The sequence below is a fragment of the Artibeus jamaicensis genome, unplaced genomic scaffold, assembly GCF_021234435.1.
Source record: "Artibeus jamaicensis isolate MK-2021 breed Jamaican fruit bat unplaced genomic scaffold, CSHL_Jam_final contig_233, whole genome shotgun sequence".
Lineage (NCBI taxonomy): Eukaryota > Metazoa > Chordata > Mammalia > Chiroptera > Phyllostomidae > Artibeus > Artibeus jamaicensis.
In genome coordinates this window covers 41,417,320-41,436,194 of record NW_026521486.1, presented here as the reverse complement: position 1 = coordinate 41,436,194, position 18,875 = coordinate 41,417,320, and the positions used below count along the sequence as shown (strand labels likewise).

General features: G+C 38.0%; 1 protein-coding gene and 1 non-coding gene across 2 annotated transcripts in view; one reads left to right on the top strand and one right to left on the bottom strand.

Moving 5' to 3' along the window:
- The window catches only part of SLC2A13 (solute carrier family 2 member 13), a 281,336-nt gene that overhangs the window by 63,244 nt on the left and 199,217 nt on the right, over positions 1–18,875 (top strand). The gene's annotated exons all lie outside the window — the stretch shown is intronic.
- Positions 8,210–8,392, bottom strand: LOC119045133 (U2 spliceosomal RNA). Its single transcript, XR_005081736.2, has one exon. It is a non-coding gene; the product is annotated as a U2 spliceosomal RNA (small nuclear RNA).

The window sequence follows — 18,875 nt, the reverse complement described above, 5'->3', positions numbered from 1 at the left end:
CAGTAAAATTAAATATTTGTTTTCATGGGTAACCTTAATTTTCATACTAATTTTTATAAGGAATAAGAATACTTTTGTATACTGATCTTAGAATCATTTTTGTTTTCCTGTTTTCATTAGAATGTTTAGTTAGTTAACCATCTAATTTAATTATGCCATGTCAGAAAAACCAGAAAAGAGGACATTTGTAGTTAATATATGCTGATGAATTTCTCTTCAGAGAAGAAATCATGTAGGGATTTACAAAATTCTCAGTCGGGATCCGTAATGTTGACAGACTGAATTGGGTAAGCAATTTACAGGGTGCGAATGATGGGAAAAACCGACATTTCACAATATGTTTTTTAGTCAACAGTCTGCTGGGATTCCCATTTCCCAAAATTGTTTTGCTTTCTCTCGAGCTTCCTTTTGCCTTTACATTAATTGGTAGCTTAAATGAAGACATAGACTTATATTTTTTAAATTATGTTTTATACCTGAGAAAATACCAAACATACACCCCTCATTATTGATACCTGCCATAGGCATGTTTTGGAAGGTCTGTTCAGTCACCTTTTTCTGTGTTTTTTGTTGGAGCTGGAGGCTGTGCTTTCCTCAGACAATGTAACGAACACTGCAAGCTGGCTACTGTGTTAGCTGCACGAGGCTTGTCTTCACTTTATATAAAGCACAATAAAGGGTACCTCCGTGCTCACACCCAAGCCCTAACTGAGTGTGAGCCCCTAGGTGAAGGTCATTTTTTAAGTTTCAGAGGACACACCACGTGCTTGGTAGTCTCAGCATTTTCAGAATAGCACATTAGTGCAGATATTAAAGGGAATATTGCTTTAACAAAGTGATTCACTTTTACCGAATTCGACATTGTGTTAATTTTAAAGGTATGATTTTAAATGCCTGTTTAAATTACAAATAATTTCTTTTATGCTCCTGTCTAAATTCCTTCCAGCAGTAGCCTGAATGAAATACGAGGTTGTTTTCATAGTAATCAGTGTACTTGAAGCCCACAGGATAATCATGTATGGGTGAAAAGGTTTTCAGAGTATTAAGTTATTAAATACTACTTAGAACCAAATTTTTGTTATGAAAAGGATAAGAAAACAATTTAGTAAAAAACCCTCCTTGTTTAATTCGTAGGAATACCGTTGATTTACTACAAAGCCCTGAGCACATGCCTTTATTTTGACCATTTAAAACCGTGTCTGCCCGGCCATGCCACTGTTGACTGTGCACACACCGTTTGATGCCCATGACCGTGTGAAATGTACGGCCAAATGGGTTTTTTAGAAATTTGAGTTACACAGGGTGGTAGTTATCTGCATCTGCTTTAGTTTTTATCAGAAATCTTTGGGAGCTAAAGAGGGTACCGTTTCTTGGGTGTAGATAAAATATTTAGCTATTTACCTATATTCTAATAGTGCTTTATAGACACATTTGGCACAGGTTTTTAATGTTATCCACTGAATCCTAATAATAATTATCTCATGCTTGGGTAAGTATTCTAAAGTTTGTAACTAGTGAGATTAATCATTTACCAATTTGTGAATTTTTGTATTATTTGAGTACTCTTATCTTGCTTAATTCAAAAACCACCCTCCTGTTCCTTTTCAAAAGCACCAAATTAATGGCTTTAGGGCATGGATGCATGGAGACAAATTTGCTCGTGTTGCAAGGCACCAGTGATTTGCTGCCTTGCTGTTATGATTGAGAAACCTGGCCACTATAATGTGTTCGGCACAAGTAGGAATTTTAGTTCAACGTTGTCATGTCCTGGGGCAGGACTCTGTCAGGTTGGTTGGAAATAGAGACTGGTGCTAGGGTTTGTGTTCACAAACTGGCAGGGTCCTTGGCCCTCAGTCACTTTACATTGCAAAATGACAGGCTAGGTAGACACATACACAGGAAGAAACAGCCAACTTTGAGATAAAGTTAATACAAACATCCTGGCCCAGAGGAAACGAGTCAGTCATTGGATCAGAGGTAATGACTTGGGGTAATTGGCCCATGGATCCTGGTGAGGTGAAGTTGGAGCCATGGCTGAGGTCCAGGACCTGAACAGATCCTGCTATTCGAACTCTACACTGAGCAGGGGTGGAAGATGCAGTGTTCTGATAGGATGAGGCTGTCAGGGCAGCAACAAGAGGTTGAGTCAGGGGAAGGAGTGGGGAGGGACTGAGTGCTGAGTGCAGGGTGGGGGGCACAACCTCCCCCCAAACCGGCTGTCCATTTTCAGCACGGCTCACCCCAGTGAACTTAAAATGTATGTGGGCTTTTTAAAACAGAATACATAAAAGGAAAACAATTTTTTAGTGTTCCATTTTTTTCAAATTATACACACACATACACAGTATACATACAGGGGTGGGCAAAAGTAGGTTTACAGTTCGTATGGAAAATAATACAATAATTAATAATATAAGAATATACTCATAATTGTAAACCTACTTTTGCCTACCCCTGTACATCTTTTAACAGTTAATATTACCTAGATCATCGTTACTTCCAAAATGATTTATCGAACATAAGAAAATCAGCAAGAAAATTGGCCCTGAAATCTTGCTATTTAGGCACGTTTGAGAAGTAGCAGCTCAGAGAAACTCCACTTAGTACTTCCAGTGGGAATTCTCTCGGGACCCAGTGCCTGCTCTCCCTGTTACCCGGCACTCAGGTTACTGGTGCGGTGTCTAATCTATGCAGACATATTCAAGCCAACAAGATTTGTATTGTTTAATTTTATCAACCAGTCAACTCAGGAATCTGGGCGAATGTGGCTCTTGTGTTTTCCCTTCGTCAGTAGTTTAATCTATAGACTGGAAAAGCAGACTGTTGTAGGGAGGATAATTAATTCAGGACCCTCCTGTGCGTTTACTTAAAATATGATGTGTTTTACCCCCAACTCTTTGGGGGTCATGTCTGTTATGTACAGGAAGGGATGGCTGCATCCCTTCTTTTTTTTTCCCTACAGTAATTTTGCAATTAGGCCATCAAGTCTTCTTGTAAGTCATTTTCTTTTTCTGTGAATAGATATTGCCTGTGGCTATTTCAACAAATTGTATTCCGCAGAGAGGTCAGAGAGGGTAGATATTTATCATATTTTGATAGAAATCCATCCAAGAGTTTCTTTAGAAATCTAATTTCAGCATAATGACATTGCAGTGGGATCTTCATTCAATTGACATCTGCGGCACATAGAGGCAAGTAGTCATTTTTTACAGTATTTCTGGTAGTTTTGCTTGTATTTTCTTCATGCGGTGGCACAGTGTTGTCTGATCCAAAGTAATGCATGTAATTTACTGGATAAACTTGAAATAAATAATGACAAATGGTTTCTCAGCAAGATGAATATAGGCAAAGAAAATTTTCCCATATCTAATATTCTCGAGGATGTTGCAGAGTTGCAAAAAAATTGTCCTGGTGTGAGACTGTTACATATCCTCTTGGTAAACAGTAGAGTAAAACGAAAGGTCAAGTAAGGAGCTGCTTTAATTCTCCATCCTTGTCTTTACAACCTCTAAGCTGAAGGAATCTTAGTATACAACTCTGTTCAGTCTTTGGCAAAACTTACTTTCTTAAGTGTGATGACTTATTTAAAAGAAACTTTATTTAACTCACCATGGCTTTAAATAAAGGTTGCCTTCTAGTTTTTTAAACCCCAGAGGACTTTTAAAATCTTCAGCAGAATTGGAATAGTGCTTGGATTTTCCTTTAAAACGCCATTGACTCCTGTCTTCCATGGGGTGAAAGAACAGCACAGAGAAGATTTTCCGCTCAGCATACTCAAGGAGGGAGGGAATGTCTTTCAGCTAACCTGTAGGCTTTCCCATCATTTTCGTTGATTTATTTTGAAAATCCAGATTGTCTTAGTGAGTTGACAGGTAATACTTGAAGGCTCATCTTTCTGCCTTCTTGCCAAAATGTGCTTAAATCCGCATCTCATAAAAAGAAATCTCTGCTGGAGGCCTTGTGACTGTGTCCAAGTTTTCTTCTCCCCCAACACGTTATGAAGTTCGTGCTGCTCTGTAATGCTCTGTATTTAATGTAGTCGATGGACGAGAAGGGGTGAAAAATGACAAAGGAGATATTTCAAAAAGGAATAGAGTCTTTAAATTGCTGCTTCAGGGCAGTTCATTTCCAACGTAACACTAAATCCATTATTCAGCACAGGTGATTGTCTGCATTGTAAAGAAAACCATAGGCTGGAGATTTTTTCCCCTCCAGGAAGGATAAACCGCCATGCTGTGTAACACTTACTTCGTTTTTGGAGAAGGTTAGGGAGGATCTTGAAGAAAACTCAGTCTTCATCTCAAAGGCGTGGGCACGTGGGCTGCTGAAGGACCGTTCTACTGATGAGGCCTAGGATCAGAATATTAACAACCGTGTCATGTGCTATCAGGAGAAACTTGTCTATTTACAAATACCAAGAGCTCTTGAATCAAAAATCAAATGAATCACCCTTAAATTTTTTCTGATATTTTACATTGTTTGTATTTAGGAGATGGAGTGGTCAAGTACCATTAATTTTCTGCTTTCTCTTTGTAGCTCAGGCCATCTAAACTCTTTGGTCTAACCACTAAGCAGTCTTTTTAATTAGTATCTTACTGAACACTTATCAAAGATGTACATTTCAGTTAATAGCTTCTATAGTACTTGAAATGCAGTAGCTTTAAGAAGGGGATGTGCAAGAGAAAATTGCTAGGTTTACTAAGTTAAAGCAATAACTTGCTGTATAGATATACCTCTGAGATATTGGGGGTTCATTTCCAGACTACACACAATAAAACATGCATAGTGGTAAAATGAGTCATAATCCTTTTGCTGGTGGAGGGCCTTGTCTTCAATATGTAAATAACAGAACATCCCTGAAGTACAGTAAAATGATATATGCTTGTGTAAGGGTCTCATGTTTTTAGTATAGATTTTTCCTCTCTCAGCTTTTAAAGATGTTTCCTTGAAAATGACTCCCACACACCTCCCACTAAAATAAACCTTTCAGATAATTTTTTAGAGAACTGAACCCAATAATTGCTCTTTCCTAAAAGGGGGAAAGAGACATTCAAAACCAACTTTTTACAAAATTGAGAGACCTTTTGAGTTTTAGCATTCATTACTCACATTTGAATGATGCTAGTGTGAAGAAGCTGCTAACAGTTACCACTTACTGAGTGCCTACTTTTGTAAATGCGTACACACATGCACATACGTAGTCTCTCTGATTCTTAAAACACCCCTGAAAATTAGATGTACAATTCCTATTGTAATGAGAAAATGGAGAACCGTCAAGGTTAAACAACTAGGAAGTGAAAGAGGGAGGACCCAAACTCAAGCTCCTCCTCACATCACTTGGCCCACCCTGCCACCCTTGCCACCCCACCCCCCCCCCCCCCCCCCCGCCCCCGTCCTCCTTGTGCTGCTCAGGTTGGATGGAGATACTGGAAAGGAGAAATAAGGCATGGTCCTTGCCCTTAAGGAGATTAAGACCCATCAGATTCCCATAAGATAGTCTTTTTTTTTTTAAAGGAGAGGACACTAAACAACTACAAAATAGAAAAATAAGACAGTAAGCCTTCAAAGTCAGTTGAGACTAGTTCAGTTCAGTTGCTTCTACATAGAGAGTGTTGTTCCATCAGTTTCCTCTTCCCCACCCTCACTTCGCTGCATAGGTTAGGTCTCTGGTCTTCATCCTCTCTGCCTGGGTAGCAGTGTCTCCCACTGTTGTCCTTGCTTCTCGTGTCTCCCCTCTCCCACCACTTTTTCCATGGCCCTTGGGGTTGCCACCTCAACACGAAGACTGGATTATGTCCCTCTCCTCTTCTGAAACAAGTTTCTTATTAAAATTCCCTTAAAGTCTTGTTCGACTTTATCTTTCCAGTTTATTTCACTAGAGCCAAGACTCCGCCATCAATCCAAGGGAGAGAGGAAGCGGTACCCTGATAGAGAGAGCGCCTCCTGACTCCCAGAACAGGGAGGAGGTGTGTGGATGTGGTGTGGGGGTGGGGGTGGGGGAGGAGGGTCAGGACTTCTGAGCTTCACATCTTAGTCCAGTCGTGAATTCTGAAAATAATTGTCCATCCAAAATATATCCAAAAAGAATATATTAAGTTTGAGAAGTAGAAATGTATTAGGGTGTTTCTGTGCTAACTAACGCCTTTGAGACTATTCTTCATTAGGAAATTTAATGTAATTTACTGCTCTGCTTACTTTAAGAACTTTATTTTTGAAAACACTGAAATAAAACATTTAAGGATTTCTTCCTACTCTAGTTGAGTAGATGGTGGTATCATTTTTATTGTGTTGCACAAGAGTAGAAAGTGTATGAATTAGACAAAATCATGTTTCACTTGTAAGAAAGAGCTGATAAGAAGGTAGTAATAGGGGTATTTTAATTTTGCTTTTCATATAATAGGCATGGGGCTGTTTTCTTTGTCAGTAGGAAAACATTAATTTTGAAGGTCTATTCCGAAATTCGGCAAACTGCTATAAATAGTAGATGCTTGGCTTGGTGGCCACGTGATCGCTGTTGCAGCACCTCAACTCTGCTCGTACAGTGCAGAAGCAGTGATAAGATATAAAGGAATAAAGGTGGCTTTGTGCCAGTAAAACACAAAAGCTTCTATTTTTGTGCAAGTTAGGTTTTAATATTAAAAGTAGGGTACCTACCACACTTGGCCCAATTCCTTCTTCAGTCAGTCATTAAACATGTCTGCTTTATCAGTTGTCTTGGTGTTTACTTTTAGGACTAATTTGGGATGCTACTTACTTTAAAAAAAACCATTTACATTGAAGCCTCTTCAACATGGTATTTACTAGAGCGTGTGTTTCCTTTGGTTTTCGGTGCAAGTGGTGAAGTTGTGTGTGTGCAGGTGTGCGTGTGGTGTGTAGTCCCAGAAGAACCCAAGGCAGTTTTGCAGGGAAGCCTCTGAGTAATGGAAGCAATAAGCTTCTATGAGACTACTGGTCAGAGCCTATTGCTCTATTAAAGCCTGGGCTAAAGTCCTACATTCGTCACAGTCTAACAGGTCCATCGTGGCACACTGTGTCACTTTCGATCCAGTGAGGCAGTAGGGATCCGTGGTGAGAGCTGGGTCTCATCATCTGATGCTGCGGCTGCCTGTGCTGTCACAACAGCTTGGTCCCCATGTTCACGTGGGAATAGAAGTGTTCACTCCCTTTCCTTAGATTGCAGTCCAAGCACGATGAGACCCTTTGTGGAAGACAAAGTGCCCAGGACAGTTAAGAAGATGATTTTATTCAGGTTGTTGCAATTGGGAAAAGGGTGATTAAGGGAATATCAAAGAAGAGGGAAGAAAGCTGGGGAAGGGTGGGCGCCTTTCTTCTTTGTGCCCCCAGATCACTTTGTAATTCATCTCTGTGGCAACCAGCATTTGATTTTCATGCCCCTTTCTCACTCTTTGCATCTCCATCACCAGATACAGGTGCTGCCTTATGTCAGCAAGGTTCTTGAAACTGGTTTCTCTAATGGACTTTTCATTCATGGTGGAGGAGTGGAAGTGATGTCTCATCTTTGACCCCTAACATTTAGAGGAGGAAATGGAGTTCTTACAGCTTGAGAAGCCTTTCCTGTGTGTGACTCAGTTATCATGGAGCCTTGGGGAACTCTGAGTGGTTGGCGAGGAGGAGATGTAATTTAGTGCACAATGATTGCTTTTGAATGACCCTGTTTCCAAGGGCAGATGGATAGGTTTAGAATCTCACTGTGGATTTTGCCAAGAATGTTTGGAGTTTCTTTGTGTAGTAGGAGTTATTAGTATTTACTTCTCGTTCTAACATGTTGGTTTCAAATAAGTCAAACATTTAGGAGAACATTGAAATTCCAAATATAAAAGATATAAAATATTAAGTGGTTTGTTATTATTTTAGAATTAATTCTAAAAGAGACACTTGCTATGCTGAAAGCTGGGTAATGCCACTAGTGAATGAATTATCCTTTGCTGTGGGGAATAGATTATAACTCAGAGTAGGCCCTTGTCATGGGTATGCACACTTCAAGACATGGTAGAATATTCTACTGTGAATGGTGAGCTTTATGAAATTCACATGTATTTTCATAGCCATGGCTGTTACGTGTGAGCCCCATGGTAACCACAAAATAAAAACGTATAGTAGATACACAAAACAAGAATAAAGGCACTTGGGCATAACACTGTAGGAGCCCATCAACCCCTAGAAAACAAAACATAAGAAAAACGGACCAGGAAGGAACTATAAAACTGTCAGAAGACAATGAACAAAATGGCAGTAAGCACATATCTACCAGTAATTACTTTCAATGTAAATGGATTAAGTTCTTTAATCAAAAGACGTACAGTGGTTGAATGTATTAAACTGATAAGAACAGTTACTACACTTGATCTTAGCCAACAGGCAGAGAAGCGATAGACTGAACGTATTAAAAAGAGAGACCCATTTATATGAAGCCTGCAAGAGACTCAGTTCACATATAAGTCGAACACAGGATGAAATGAAAGTACGGGGAGGAATACTGCATGGAAAAGGAAACCAGAAGAAAGCTAGGGTGTCTACACACATGCATTTGATGATCGAACAACACAGGCATTAGGGGCACTGACCTGCCACATAATCAAAAATTGGTTTATAACTAAATCAGCCCTCTGTATATGCAGATTCCCACCTGCAGATCAAAGATACAGTTGACCCTCGAAAAACTGATCTGAACTGCATGGGACCACTTACACACACCAGTTATACTTATATCAGACAAAATAGACTTTGAAGCAAAGACTGTATTGAGAGACAAAGAAGGTCATTGTGTAATGGAAAAGGGGTCAATTCAACCAAAAGAATATAACACTTGTAAACATGTATGCTGCCAATATAGAAGCATTTTAATACTGAAAGCAAATATTAACAGACATAAAGGAAGACAGTGAGAGGAATACAGTAATAATAGGGGACTTTGACATTGACCCACATCAGTGGATACATTATCCAGGCAGAAAGTCAATGTGGAAACTTTGGCCTTAGGGAACACATTAAAAAAGATGGACTTCATAGACATATACAGAACATTCCATTAAAAAAAACCCTAATACACATTCTTTTCAAGTGCACATGAAACCATTCTATCAAAGGTAGATCACATGTTAGGCCACAAAACAAGTCTCAGTAAATTTAAGAAGAGTGAAATCATATCAAACATCTTTACAGGCCACAACAATATGAAACTAGAAATTATGCACAAGGAGAAAACTGAGAAAAAAAAGCTCACAAATACATGGAGGCTAAACAACATGCTAGTAAACAACCAGTGAGTCAACAAAAATAACAATTACTTGAGAGGAAGGAGAATGGGAACAACAGTGTTCCAAAATCTATGGGACACAGCAAAGCCACTGCTAAGACAAAAGTCTATAGTGATACAGGCTACCTCACGAAACAAGAAAAATCTCAAACAAGCTAATCTTCCACCTAAGAACAACAAACAAAAGCCCAGTGTTAGTAGAAGGAAGGACAGAGTAAAGGTCAGAGCGGAAATAAACGAGATGGACGCTTAAAAACCCATCAGCAATAGACAAAGACAGTGGTACTGCCAGGTGGTTCTTTGAAGAGGTAAACAAAATCAGTGTCTTTACCCAGACTCATCAAGAAAAAAAGAGAACACACAATCAGAAATGAAAGAGAATTTACGACTTTCAACACAAATAAAAGGGATTCTCGGAGGACACTATGAACAGTTAAGTGCCAACAAATTGGACAACCTGGAAGAAACACGCATCCTTCCAAGATTGACCAGGGAAAAACAGAAAAGGTGAAAAGATTGATTAGTAGTAACAAAAATTGAATCAATAATCAAAAACTCCCAACAAACAAAAGTTCAGAACCAGACAGCTTCATAGGTTAATTCTACTAACCATCTAAAGAACTGATACCTATACTTTTCAAAATATTCCAAAAACTGGTGAGGAAGAAATATTTCTAGGCTTATTCTCCAAGACCAGCATTTCCCTGATTCCAAAACAATACCAAAAAAGAAAAAAAGAGAGAATTATAGGGTAATATCCCTGATGAACATAAATATAAAATTTCTCAACTAAATAGTAATGAACCAAATTGAACAATACATTAAATGGTTCATACACCATTATCACCATTGGATTTATTCCAGGACTGCAAGGGTGGTTTACTACCTGCCAATCAGTCACTATGATGCATACCCACAGTTCATACTCAATGGTGAAAATCTGACAACTTTTTCTTTAAGATCAGGAACAAGCATAGCCACTCATACTGATTTTAATCAACATAGTATTGCAAGTCTTAGCCACAGCAATCAGACGTTAAAAGGAAATAAAAGGCATCCAAATTGGAAAGGAAGAAGTAAAACTGTCAATATTTGCAGATAACATGGTATTACTGTATACATAGAAAACCCTAAAGTTTCCACCCAAAAAAAGAAAACTATTACAACTGATAACTGAATTCACTAATGTTGCAGGATACAAAATTAATACACAGCAATCCTTTGTGTTCCTATTAACACAAAAGATTGAACTATCAGTCTTTAATAAATTTCATTTATAATTGCATCACAAAGTATAAAATACCTAGGAATAATAAATTTAACCAAGGAGATGAAGGACCTGTATTCTGAAAATTGATGTCAATGAAGACATTGAAGACACGAGTAAGTGGAAGTATCTGTCATGCTCAAGGTTTGGAAGAGTTAATATAGCTACAGCATTTGTACTACTTAACCAATCTACAGGTTCACTGTGATTCCTCTCCAAACACCAAGGGCGTTTTTCACAGTGCTCGGACAGATAATCCTAAAATTTATGGAACCACAGAAGACAATAAAATATTTTTAAAAGAACAAAGGGGTATCACATGCTGACTTCAAAATATGCTGGAAGGCTTTAGTAATCACAACAATATGGAGCTGGTATAAAAACAGACTCATAGGTAAATGGAACAGAATAGACAGCTCAGAAATAAACCCACACATACATGGTCAATTAATCTGTGACAGAGGAAGCAAGAATCCACATGGGAAAAAAGACAACCTCTTCCACAAAGGGTGCTGCGTAAACTGGACAAGTACATGCTTTATATGAAATAAATATGTGTGTGTGTGTATAAAATGTCTTCGTGGCTTACTTTTATAGGTTTAGGATAATGAATCTTTTATAATACGGGATCGGTTTTGCAAGAAGACAAGCTTGAGTGGGATTGAGGCCTGGCTGTGATGCTGTGTGACTTTTCGTAAGTTAGTTAACATCTCTGAACCCAATTTTCTTATCTCCAATATGAAGATAATACTAACTCAGAAGATAGTAGTGAGATATAAAAATTCTTGGCAATTATTGGAAATTATTTATTGTTGAATTAGCAGCTTTATCTTCTGATCAGTGTGTTAAGACATTCTTTGCAGTGGTGTCTGCCAGTTTTGACATATATGTTGCCTAACAAATTCATTGTTTTATGTCTAAAGAGCTGTCTGCTTTAACATCTGTGGGGACTGATGGTGGCTCTAAGTAGTTATGTAGTAATTATAAAGAAGGGATAAATATTTGGAAGGTGTAGCTACCATTGTAGCTATTTTAGGAAAATCCATACTGTTTTTCTTAATTCTCTAGTTAAAGCCTAAAAAATGAAGATACTTTCTTTAAATGTCATATTCCTATATAGGACTCTCTCGTTAAGCACCCTGCACATAGAAGGTTAAGCAGTCCACTAAGACTGTAGGTCTGAGACCGAGCAGAGACCAACCAGGAGGCCCTGCTGATCTCAGGTGATGTACGTCTTGGAAAGTACCAGAGGGTTCTGGAGTTGCTTCGGTATTTGTTTACAGTGGTCCTTTTCAGAGAATAAGCTGCAATGAAAAATAGCCTCTGGGAATCAGAGCTGAGGATAAAATGCACAAATTCTTGCTATAATTCATTTTGGAAGAGTATAGGAAGGACTGTTTAAAAGATATGTTAAAAGAAGCAAAGGAAGTCATAGACTGTAATAAAAAACAAGCAAAAAGATCTTCAGCTCCTCCCCTATTTTGAACAACAAACCACCAGTCTTTATTTGCTATAAACTTTGGCAGAGGATAACCTTAAATTTTAGTTTATTCCTAGATTTGTGTGATTGTGACATTCTTATTATGAGTAAAATAGGAGGGCAATGTTTTCCGTGATACAGGTTTTTTGTTCCCGTAGTTCTTTTTTTTTATATGTGTGGCGTAGTAAACAGGCAGACCTCTCTAGAAACAGATCTCTCTGTGCTACGGTTTCCACTGTCTCAAAACAATTCCTTTGAGGATTGCATGATTTAATGTGTAAAGCTGTGAGAACAGTACCTGGCACGTTATAAACTCTGTAAGAGAACCACGACTATTGAGGTTTAGCATACCAACCAGTAACCACCTGTGTACTAAAAGTAATTAACTTGTGCACCTTTTGCATTTAAAAAAATTTTTTTATCCTCACCCAAGGACGTGTTTTCATTGCTTTTACAGTGCGAGGGAGTGGGAGAGAGAAACATTGATTGGTTGCTTCCTGTATGCATCTGGATAGGGGATCCGTGCCTGCCTGTACCAGGGATCAAACCTGCAACCTTTTGGTTACTGTTAGTAACAAGGCTCCAACCAGCTGAGCCACACCAGCCTGGGCACCTTTTGCATTTTTAAAAATAGGCTTTATATAAGGAACGAGAGGTCATATTTTAATCCACTCTGTGCCAATTTATTCTGCTCTATTTTGTGAAAAACACCAGTTTTCCCCCTCTCCTCAGAGGTGATAACCTATTTCATTCACTCAGTAAATATCTCTTGATTGCCTACAACATTCTAGGCGTGGGGAAGAGGGTGGTAAACAAGATCCTCTGTTCTTAAAGAGCATTAATTCTTCTCTTTTCCAGTCTACTGTTCATTTTTGACCATCCTTTGTGGAGAACAGTTCATTTTGCTCCTTCCTCTCCCCGTTATTTAGTAACAGCACTTGATGATTTGGACCTCTTTGCAAATGGTTTCTGAGAAGCTATCCTTTGTATATATCTTTTGATTATACAAAATTTAAAGCCATTTTGTATTGTAGCTGCCACTGCATTTTTGTTAGTTTCTTCTTAAGGTCCAGAGAATCGTAGAAATATCTTTAGAGGGGATTTTTCTAAACAACGCCTTTGAACTTAGAAACCGAAAAGCAAAGAATTGGAAGTGACACCTGTCAGATGTTCTCTAGGGAGTGCTCCTCACAGCATTGTCATTCAGTCCCCGTTTCAGAGGCACACTGTGCCTCTCTGACTGCTGATGTGTGGCTTCCTGTGGCCCTTCTTTATTGTACGGTGGTAAAATTGGATTCCGAGCGCTTGTTGGGAAGCTTTCCATTTTTTTGTTTTGAACATTACTGAACCAAAGTACTAACCAACTAACCACTTACGTTTTGGAAGCAACCTTATCTGTGGCATAGATACCATCACTTGCTTGTTTATATTGGGGAATGATGTTTAAGAAGGAGAGAGAAAGGCAAGGAAATACAAGGCAGTGTCAAGTTGTGTCCTAATGATATTAAAGCTACATTTTTAGTTTCACAGTGGTCACTCACAGGCAATAGACACAAACCTCACATCTTTAAGCAACACATATTTTCACATTTTATAGGACGTAATTATATCTTCCTTGATCATATCAGAAACAATGCTAATTTCCACAGATGGAGTCAAAACACTTGCCAAATGCAAGGATAATTTAAAGAATTAATTCATTGCCAAAGATAATTTTTGAGAAAAGAGGAGCTGTTCCCAAATGGCAATGGAACATCATTGCTGTCTTCTCTAGCATTCAAAGACAGGAGACAGATGCTATTAATAAACTGCAATAAACTTTTTTTGTTTCCAATAAAATGAGTGATTTCATGGTCTTATAATTTGAAATGTCGATCTAATTTAGTAGGTTTGTGTTGAAAAACATGTTTTTTTAGAAAAAATGAGGTAAGAAGTTAATTCATTATTATGTCCAACATTTTTGCTATGTATAGAGAATATTAGCGACTAAGTGTGAGAAAGACAAAGTAGAGTCCTGAGGGGAAGATAAAAATTACAGACCTGAAATATGAAAACCTCTTGACTCACTGAGATGTAATTGGTATTAATGTGAGTCTGAGTTTAGTGGAAAGAGCACAGGAAGCCCAGGTTGTGACTCCTGCCCTGCCCTTGACCAGGCACCCTTGGCAGGGCTGACTTCCTGGGCCTGCACCCTCTGTAGTTGCTCAGGGCCCTGAACTTAGACGAACCCCGTGCTGTGTTTAATGCTCTGCTGTGTTGAAATTCTTGATGGTGTTTGAATAAGGGTCCCACATTTTCATTTTGCCTTTCACCCTGTGAGTTATGTAGCCATCTGGCTGTTGACAGGTTATCTCTCTGAATTTCATACAAGGCCACAAAGATACCTGATGCCAAAAGTGGAATTTCTGAGTCCCAACACAGTGTTCTAGATAAGGCAAGTTCCTGGTCCACTCTAGCTTTGTGGTTCGCAACCAGGAATGACTTTGCCCCCTAGTGGCCATTTAGCATGTCTGGAGACAGTTAACAGCTGTCTCAGCTCTGGGGAAGGTGAGACTGGCGTCTAGTGGGTAGCGGGATATTTAACCCTACAAATGCTCAGGACAGCCCTCACTTTTTTTGGCCTTAAATTTCAACACTGCCGAGGCTGAGAAACTCTGCATAACTCATTATTTGTCTCTCTACACCTGGTCCTGGCACAGGGAAGTTATTCGGTGTTGGTGAAACCAGTAGCTGCAACCTGGGTCCTAAGGGGTTGTATTCCTTATTGTATGCAGACTGAAGACCAAATCTGGTAATTACCAAATGTAATCTAACATTTGCATGAGGTGGTGTACAGAGACGCCATCCTAAGGCACTTCCACTTCTCACATTTATCCTGTTAACTGCTGGGCACCCGACCCTTGTGGAACCTTCTGTAAATCACGCCATGCTCACAGGGGTGGATGACTTGCAGGATGACCTCGTATTCTGCTGTCACCTGTCGGGCTCTTGGTTTACCAAGTTGTTTAGGTGTCTTCTTGAGTCTGTTCATGGCATTGTGCTGGCTGCTGTTATTATGTAATGTAATCTATTGTAGGAATTTAGGGAAAGAAAAGTAATAACACAGAGAGATTTCCATGAAATTCTGAGTGCTTTGGAGAGATTCAATAAAGGTGTCACTAAAGAAGATTGCTCTTGAATTAACTGTAGGCAAAATGAATGTAAAAGATTTAGGAGAGAATCGTTAAAATCAGACAGCTTCTCTGTTGCATTAGCATAACTGTTCTAAGTTTTCACTGTTCTTTATGGAGATTTCAGACAATTACATCTGTGGTTTGTGGAAGAAAAACAATACCTTTGCCAGCTGATTCGTGCTCAGAAAGGCCTCATCCTCCATTGCAATATTGCAGAATGAATGACACTTATATATTTTAGAATGATATAAATTATTTGATTTAAGAAGGTAACTCTATATGACTTTCCTAATAAACAGTGTGTCAGGCAGCAGGGCTCCTACTGTATTCTCTGGTGAAAGACAAAGAAAAGGAATATAAGTAGATATTTTGCTTTTGTTACTTCTAGGGCCAAACAGCTCTGAGCTCAGCAATATCTGTGAATGACTTTCCTGACTTAACACCACCTTACATCTTAAGAAGGTGTTTCTTTAGTGTTTGATTCCATATGCATCAACAGAAGGCCTGTCGCTTGCCAGATGCAGGACTGAGGTGCTTGGCAGCTGTTTGCTTCCTTTTTAGTTCATATATTTTCTTCCTTGACTGTCCCATGAGGCTGTATAAACCAGAGGTCATGTGTGACATTCTTTCAGACTTGAACAGGTGTAAATAAATATCAGAAGTGTAGTCAGATCACTTAATTTCAAAATACTGTTTGAATTGAGGTAAGAGACGTTTGTGTGATTTTCATGTTGACTTTTAACTTATTGTCTTGTTAGGATTTATGTCTCTGAATTAGATTTAAAAACATGGATTCCTTTTTAATGTAAATCAACTGCTTGCACTTTTTGTTAACATTTTAAAAGATGTTATAATGTTTTCTTTTACATTAGTTGTCATTTTGTTCAACAATTTATAGATGTAAACATTTCATTTAGCTATTAAAGAATTTTACATTTATGATCAAATACTTTAAGCTCTTTTTTAAAGTATTGTCTAAAAAGCCCATTTAGTTTTTTCTGTAAGATAAAAGACGCATTTTTTATTTTCACCAGTAACTTTATTGATTTTGATATTTTGCATATGTCGGCTATCTCCTGCATGGTATGATGTTGGTTGTTCTCAATTAATGTCCCAATTTGATCGCTATCAACTATACCTGGTCTACCCAACCATGGAGCGTCGTCCAATGAGAAATCTCCAGCACGAAACTTCACAAACCACTTTTGACAAGTTCAGTTGGTCACTGCACCTTCTCCACACACTGCACAAATCTTTTAATTTTTGCATTTCAGTTGCATTTTTACCTTTTTTGAAAGAATAAAGCACAATGTGCTAAAAATATCACATATTTTCTTTTATCTTCAATATTATAATGGCTACATAAAAATTTACCAATTTTGATACGTTTTTAAAAAATGCATGCTTGAAATGACAGCTGTCATGATATCTAATAAAATTGTTTCAAGTGAAGTTAAAGACAACTAAGAGCTACTGCAGCCATCTTACGGAGAAAGCCACACAAACTTTTTGCCTAACCCAATAGTTTAATTTAACACGTACTATGTAAATACAGCTTCCCTTTAAATGTTAGAACGTTACAAATAAAACTAAATTTCTCTTTGCCTATCTGAACGGACTTGGAGTCCTTACACACACACACGCATACACACACACACAGGTTTTCTTGATAGTTGTGGTGTCATACTACATAAAACTACTGGTGTATTGTTTAGTTACTTGTTTGCTTTATGCGGTTAAGTTGCATCATTTTGAATCAGCTCTTCTATAAATCTAGTTCATTCCTTTTAGCTGCTATATAGTATTTCAGGTATGGATATGCCAGATTGTATTCGTGTGTTCCTCTGTTAATGGACAGTAAGTTGTTATGTGTCAGTATTGTAATGAAAGATGTTTTCTTGAGCACTCATACATGGTTTTCTCTGGGCGAAGTCACTAGAGGGAGAACTGCAGACCATCCGCATCATAGCATTACAGCATTAGCTTGGTTCACTTGTTTTAGTGGTAGAGTCTTTCTAAATTGCGTAGTGTGTAGGACAGAAGCCATAGAATCATAACATTTTAGCAATTGGAGTATCTTCGGTGTAACTCTATGATATGGTGGATTAGTCACTTTGTTTCCCCATGCTCTTAACTTTTAATTTCTTTATCCTGGAGTTTCCTTTCCAGTGAACCCTGTTTCTGATGCCTTAGTAAAATTCTCTTGGCCCCTCTCTTGCTTCTATTTTTAGTTACAAAGTTTCAGATAATAGAATATGCTATCTTGTAAGGAATGATTTTAGAAGATGTGTTACTTTGCCCAGTCTCAAATTTTAAAAGTTTTTTTTATGAAAATATTTTCTTGAAATGTTTTAAGTAATTCTAGCAGAATTATATCTACATTGGTTTAACACTTTGGATGGTATTTAATCACCTCAGTAGTGAAAAATGCTGAGATATAAAAATCTAGATTTTCCCGTAAAACCTATTGTGTGTTATAGATGTAACATAGAAAAAGCACATTTGTGTGGTAGAAAACTTTAGGGTTGATTGCCCTGGATCTTCCTAATTCGGATAGTGATTTTTTATTTGAAGAATTACACCATCACTCACATTTAATGTGAAGTTTTATGCCCGTTTTCCTTTCATTCTTACAGTGAGCCTATGAACTTGACAATATTGTTCTCATTTCATTGCAGTAAAAATTGAGAGAGAAGCTAAGTAACTTTCCCAAAGGTCACCCTGTTAGAAAGTAGTCGAGTTAAAAATTCAAAGCAAAGCTGATCTCAGTAGAACCATATACACTCTTCAACATGCTGTATAAAGCTATTCTTTTTACCATCATTTAGAGATCATGCAAGTCTAGTTTCTAGAGAAATGATACATTTTAAAGACCTTAAAAAAACTTTCAATCAGGCAAAATTGTAGATAAAATAGTTTTGTGGTAGACAGAGTTAATTTTCTATGCTTCTCTATTTTTTCCAAATAGTTAAAAGAATTCACCAAGCTTTTTAGGACATTTATACTTTAAGTTTCATTAATTTCTGAATTATTTATTTACGTTCTACTCTAGGTACGGCCCTATGTTTACAATTTTTGTATTTTGAAAGCAATATATACTTACTACAGAAATTTGAAAAACATTTTTTAAAAGAAAATTACCAGTAATTCCATCCTCTGTTTTCAGCAAAATGAACAAAGGGCTGCTCCCAGCTCACATGCTCCCACTTCCCAGGCACGCGGTACCATCAGAGCGGTTCAGTAGTTCAGGAAATTCTTATGCTGGTCACGTTTAGTGAAAAAGAAAGTAAACGAACCGACATGTGCGTCTGTTTGCTAATTAGATCAGACTCATCTGGGTCATATGATACTTTAATTTTTTTGGTGGACTCCCATGGAGTTTTCCATAGTGGCTGCTCCATTTTACATCGCCACCAGCAGGGCACGGGATTCCACACTCTCCACATCCTCGCCAGCACTTGGTATTTGCTGTTAGTCATTCTGATAGGTGCGAGCTAGAAGAAGTGGAGGGGAAAAGGAGATAAAACCTTCTTATTCAGCTATAAAATTGCCATTAATTTATTTTTGAATAACTACAGATTACTTCTATAATCAAGATAGATTTGGGTAGAGAGGGTTTCTTCTTTAAAATTGATGTTAGCTATTTCCTACTCAGTCTGTTGTTTAATACAGTTAGCT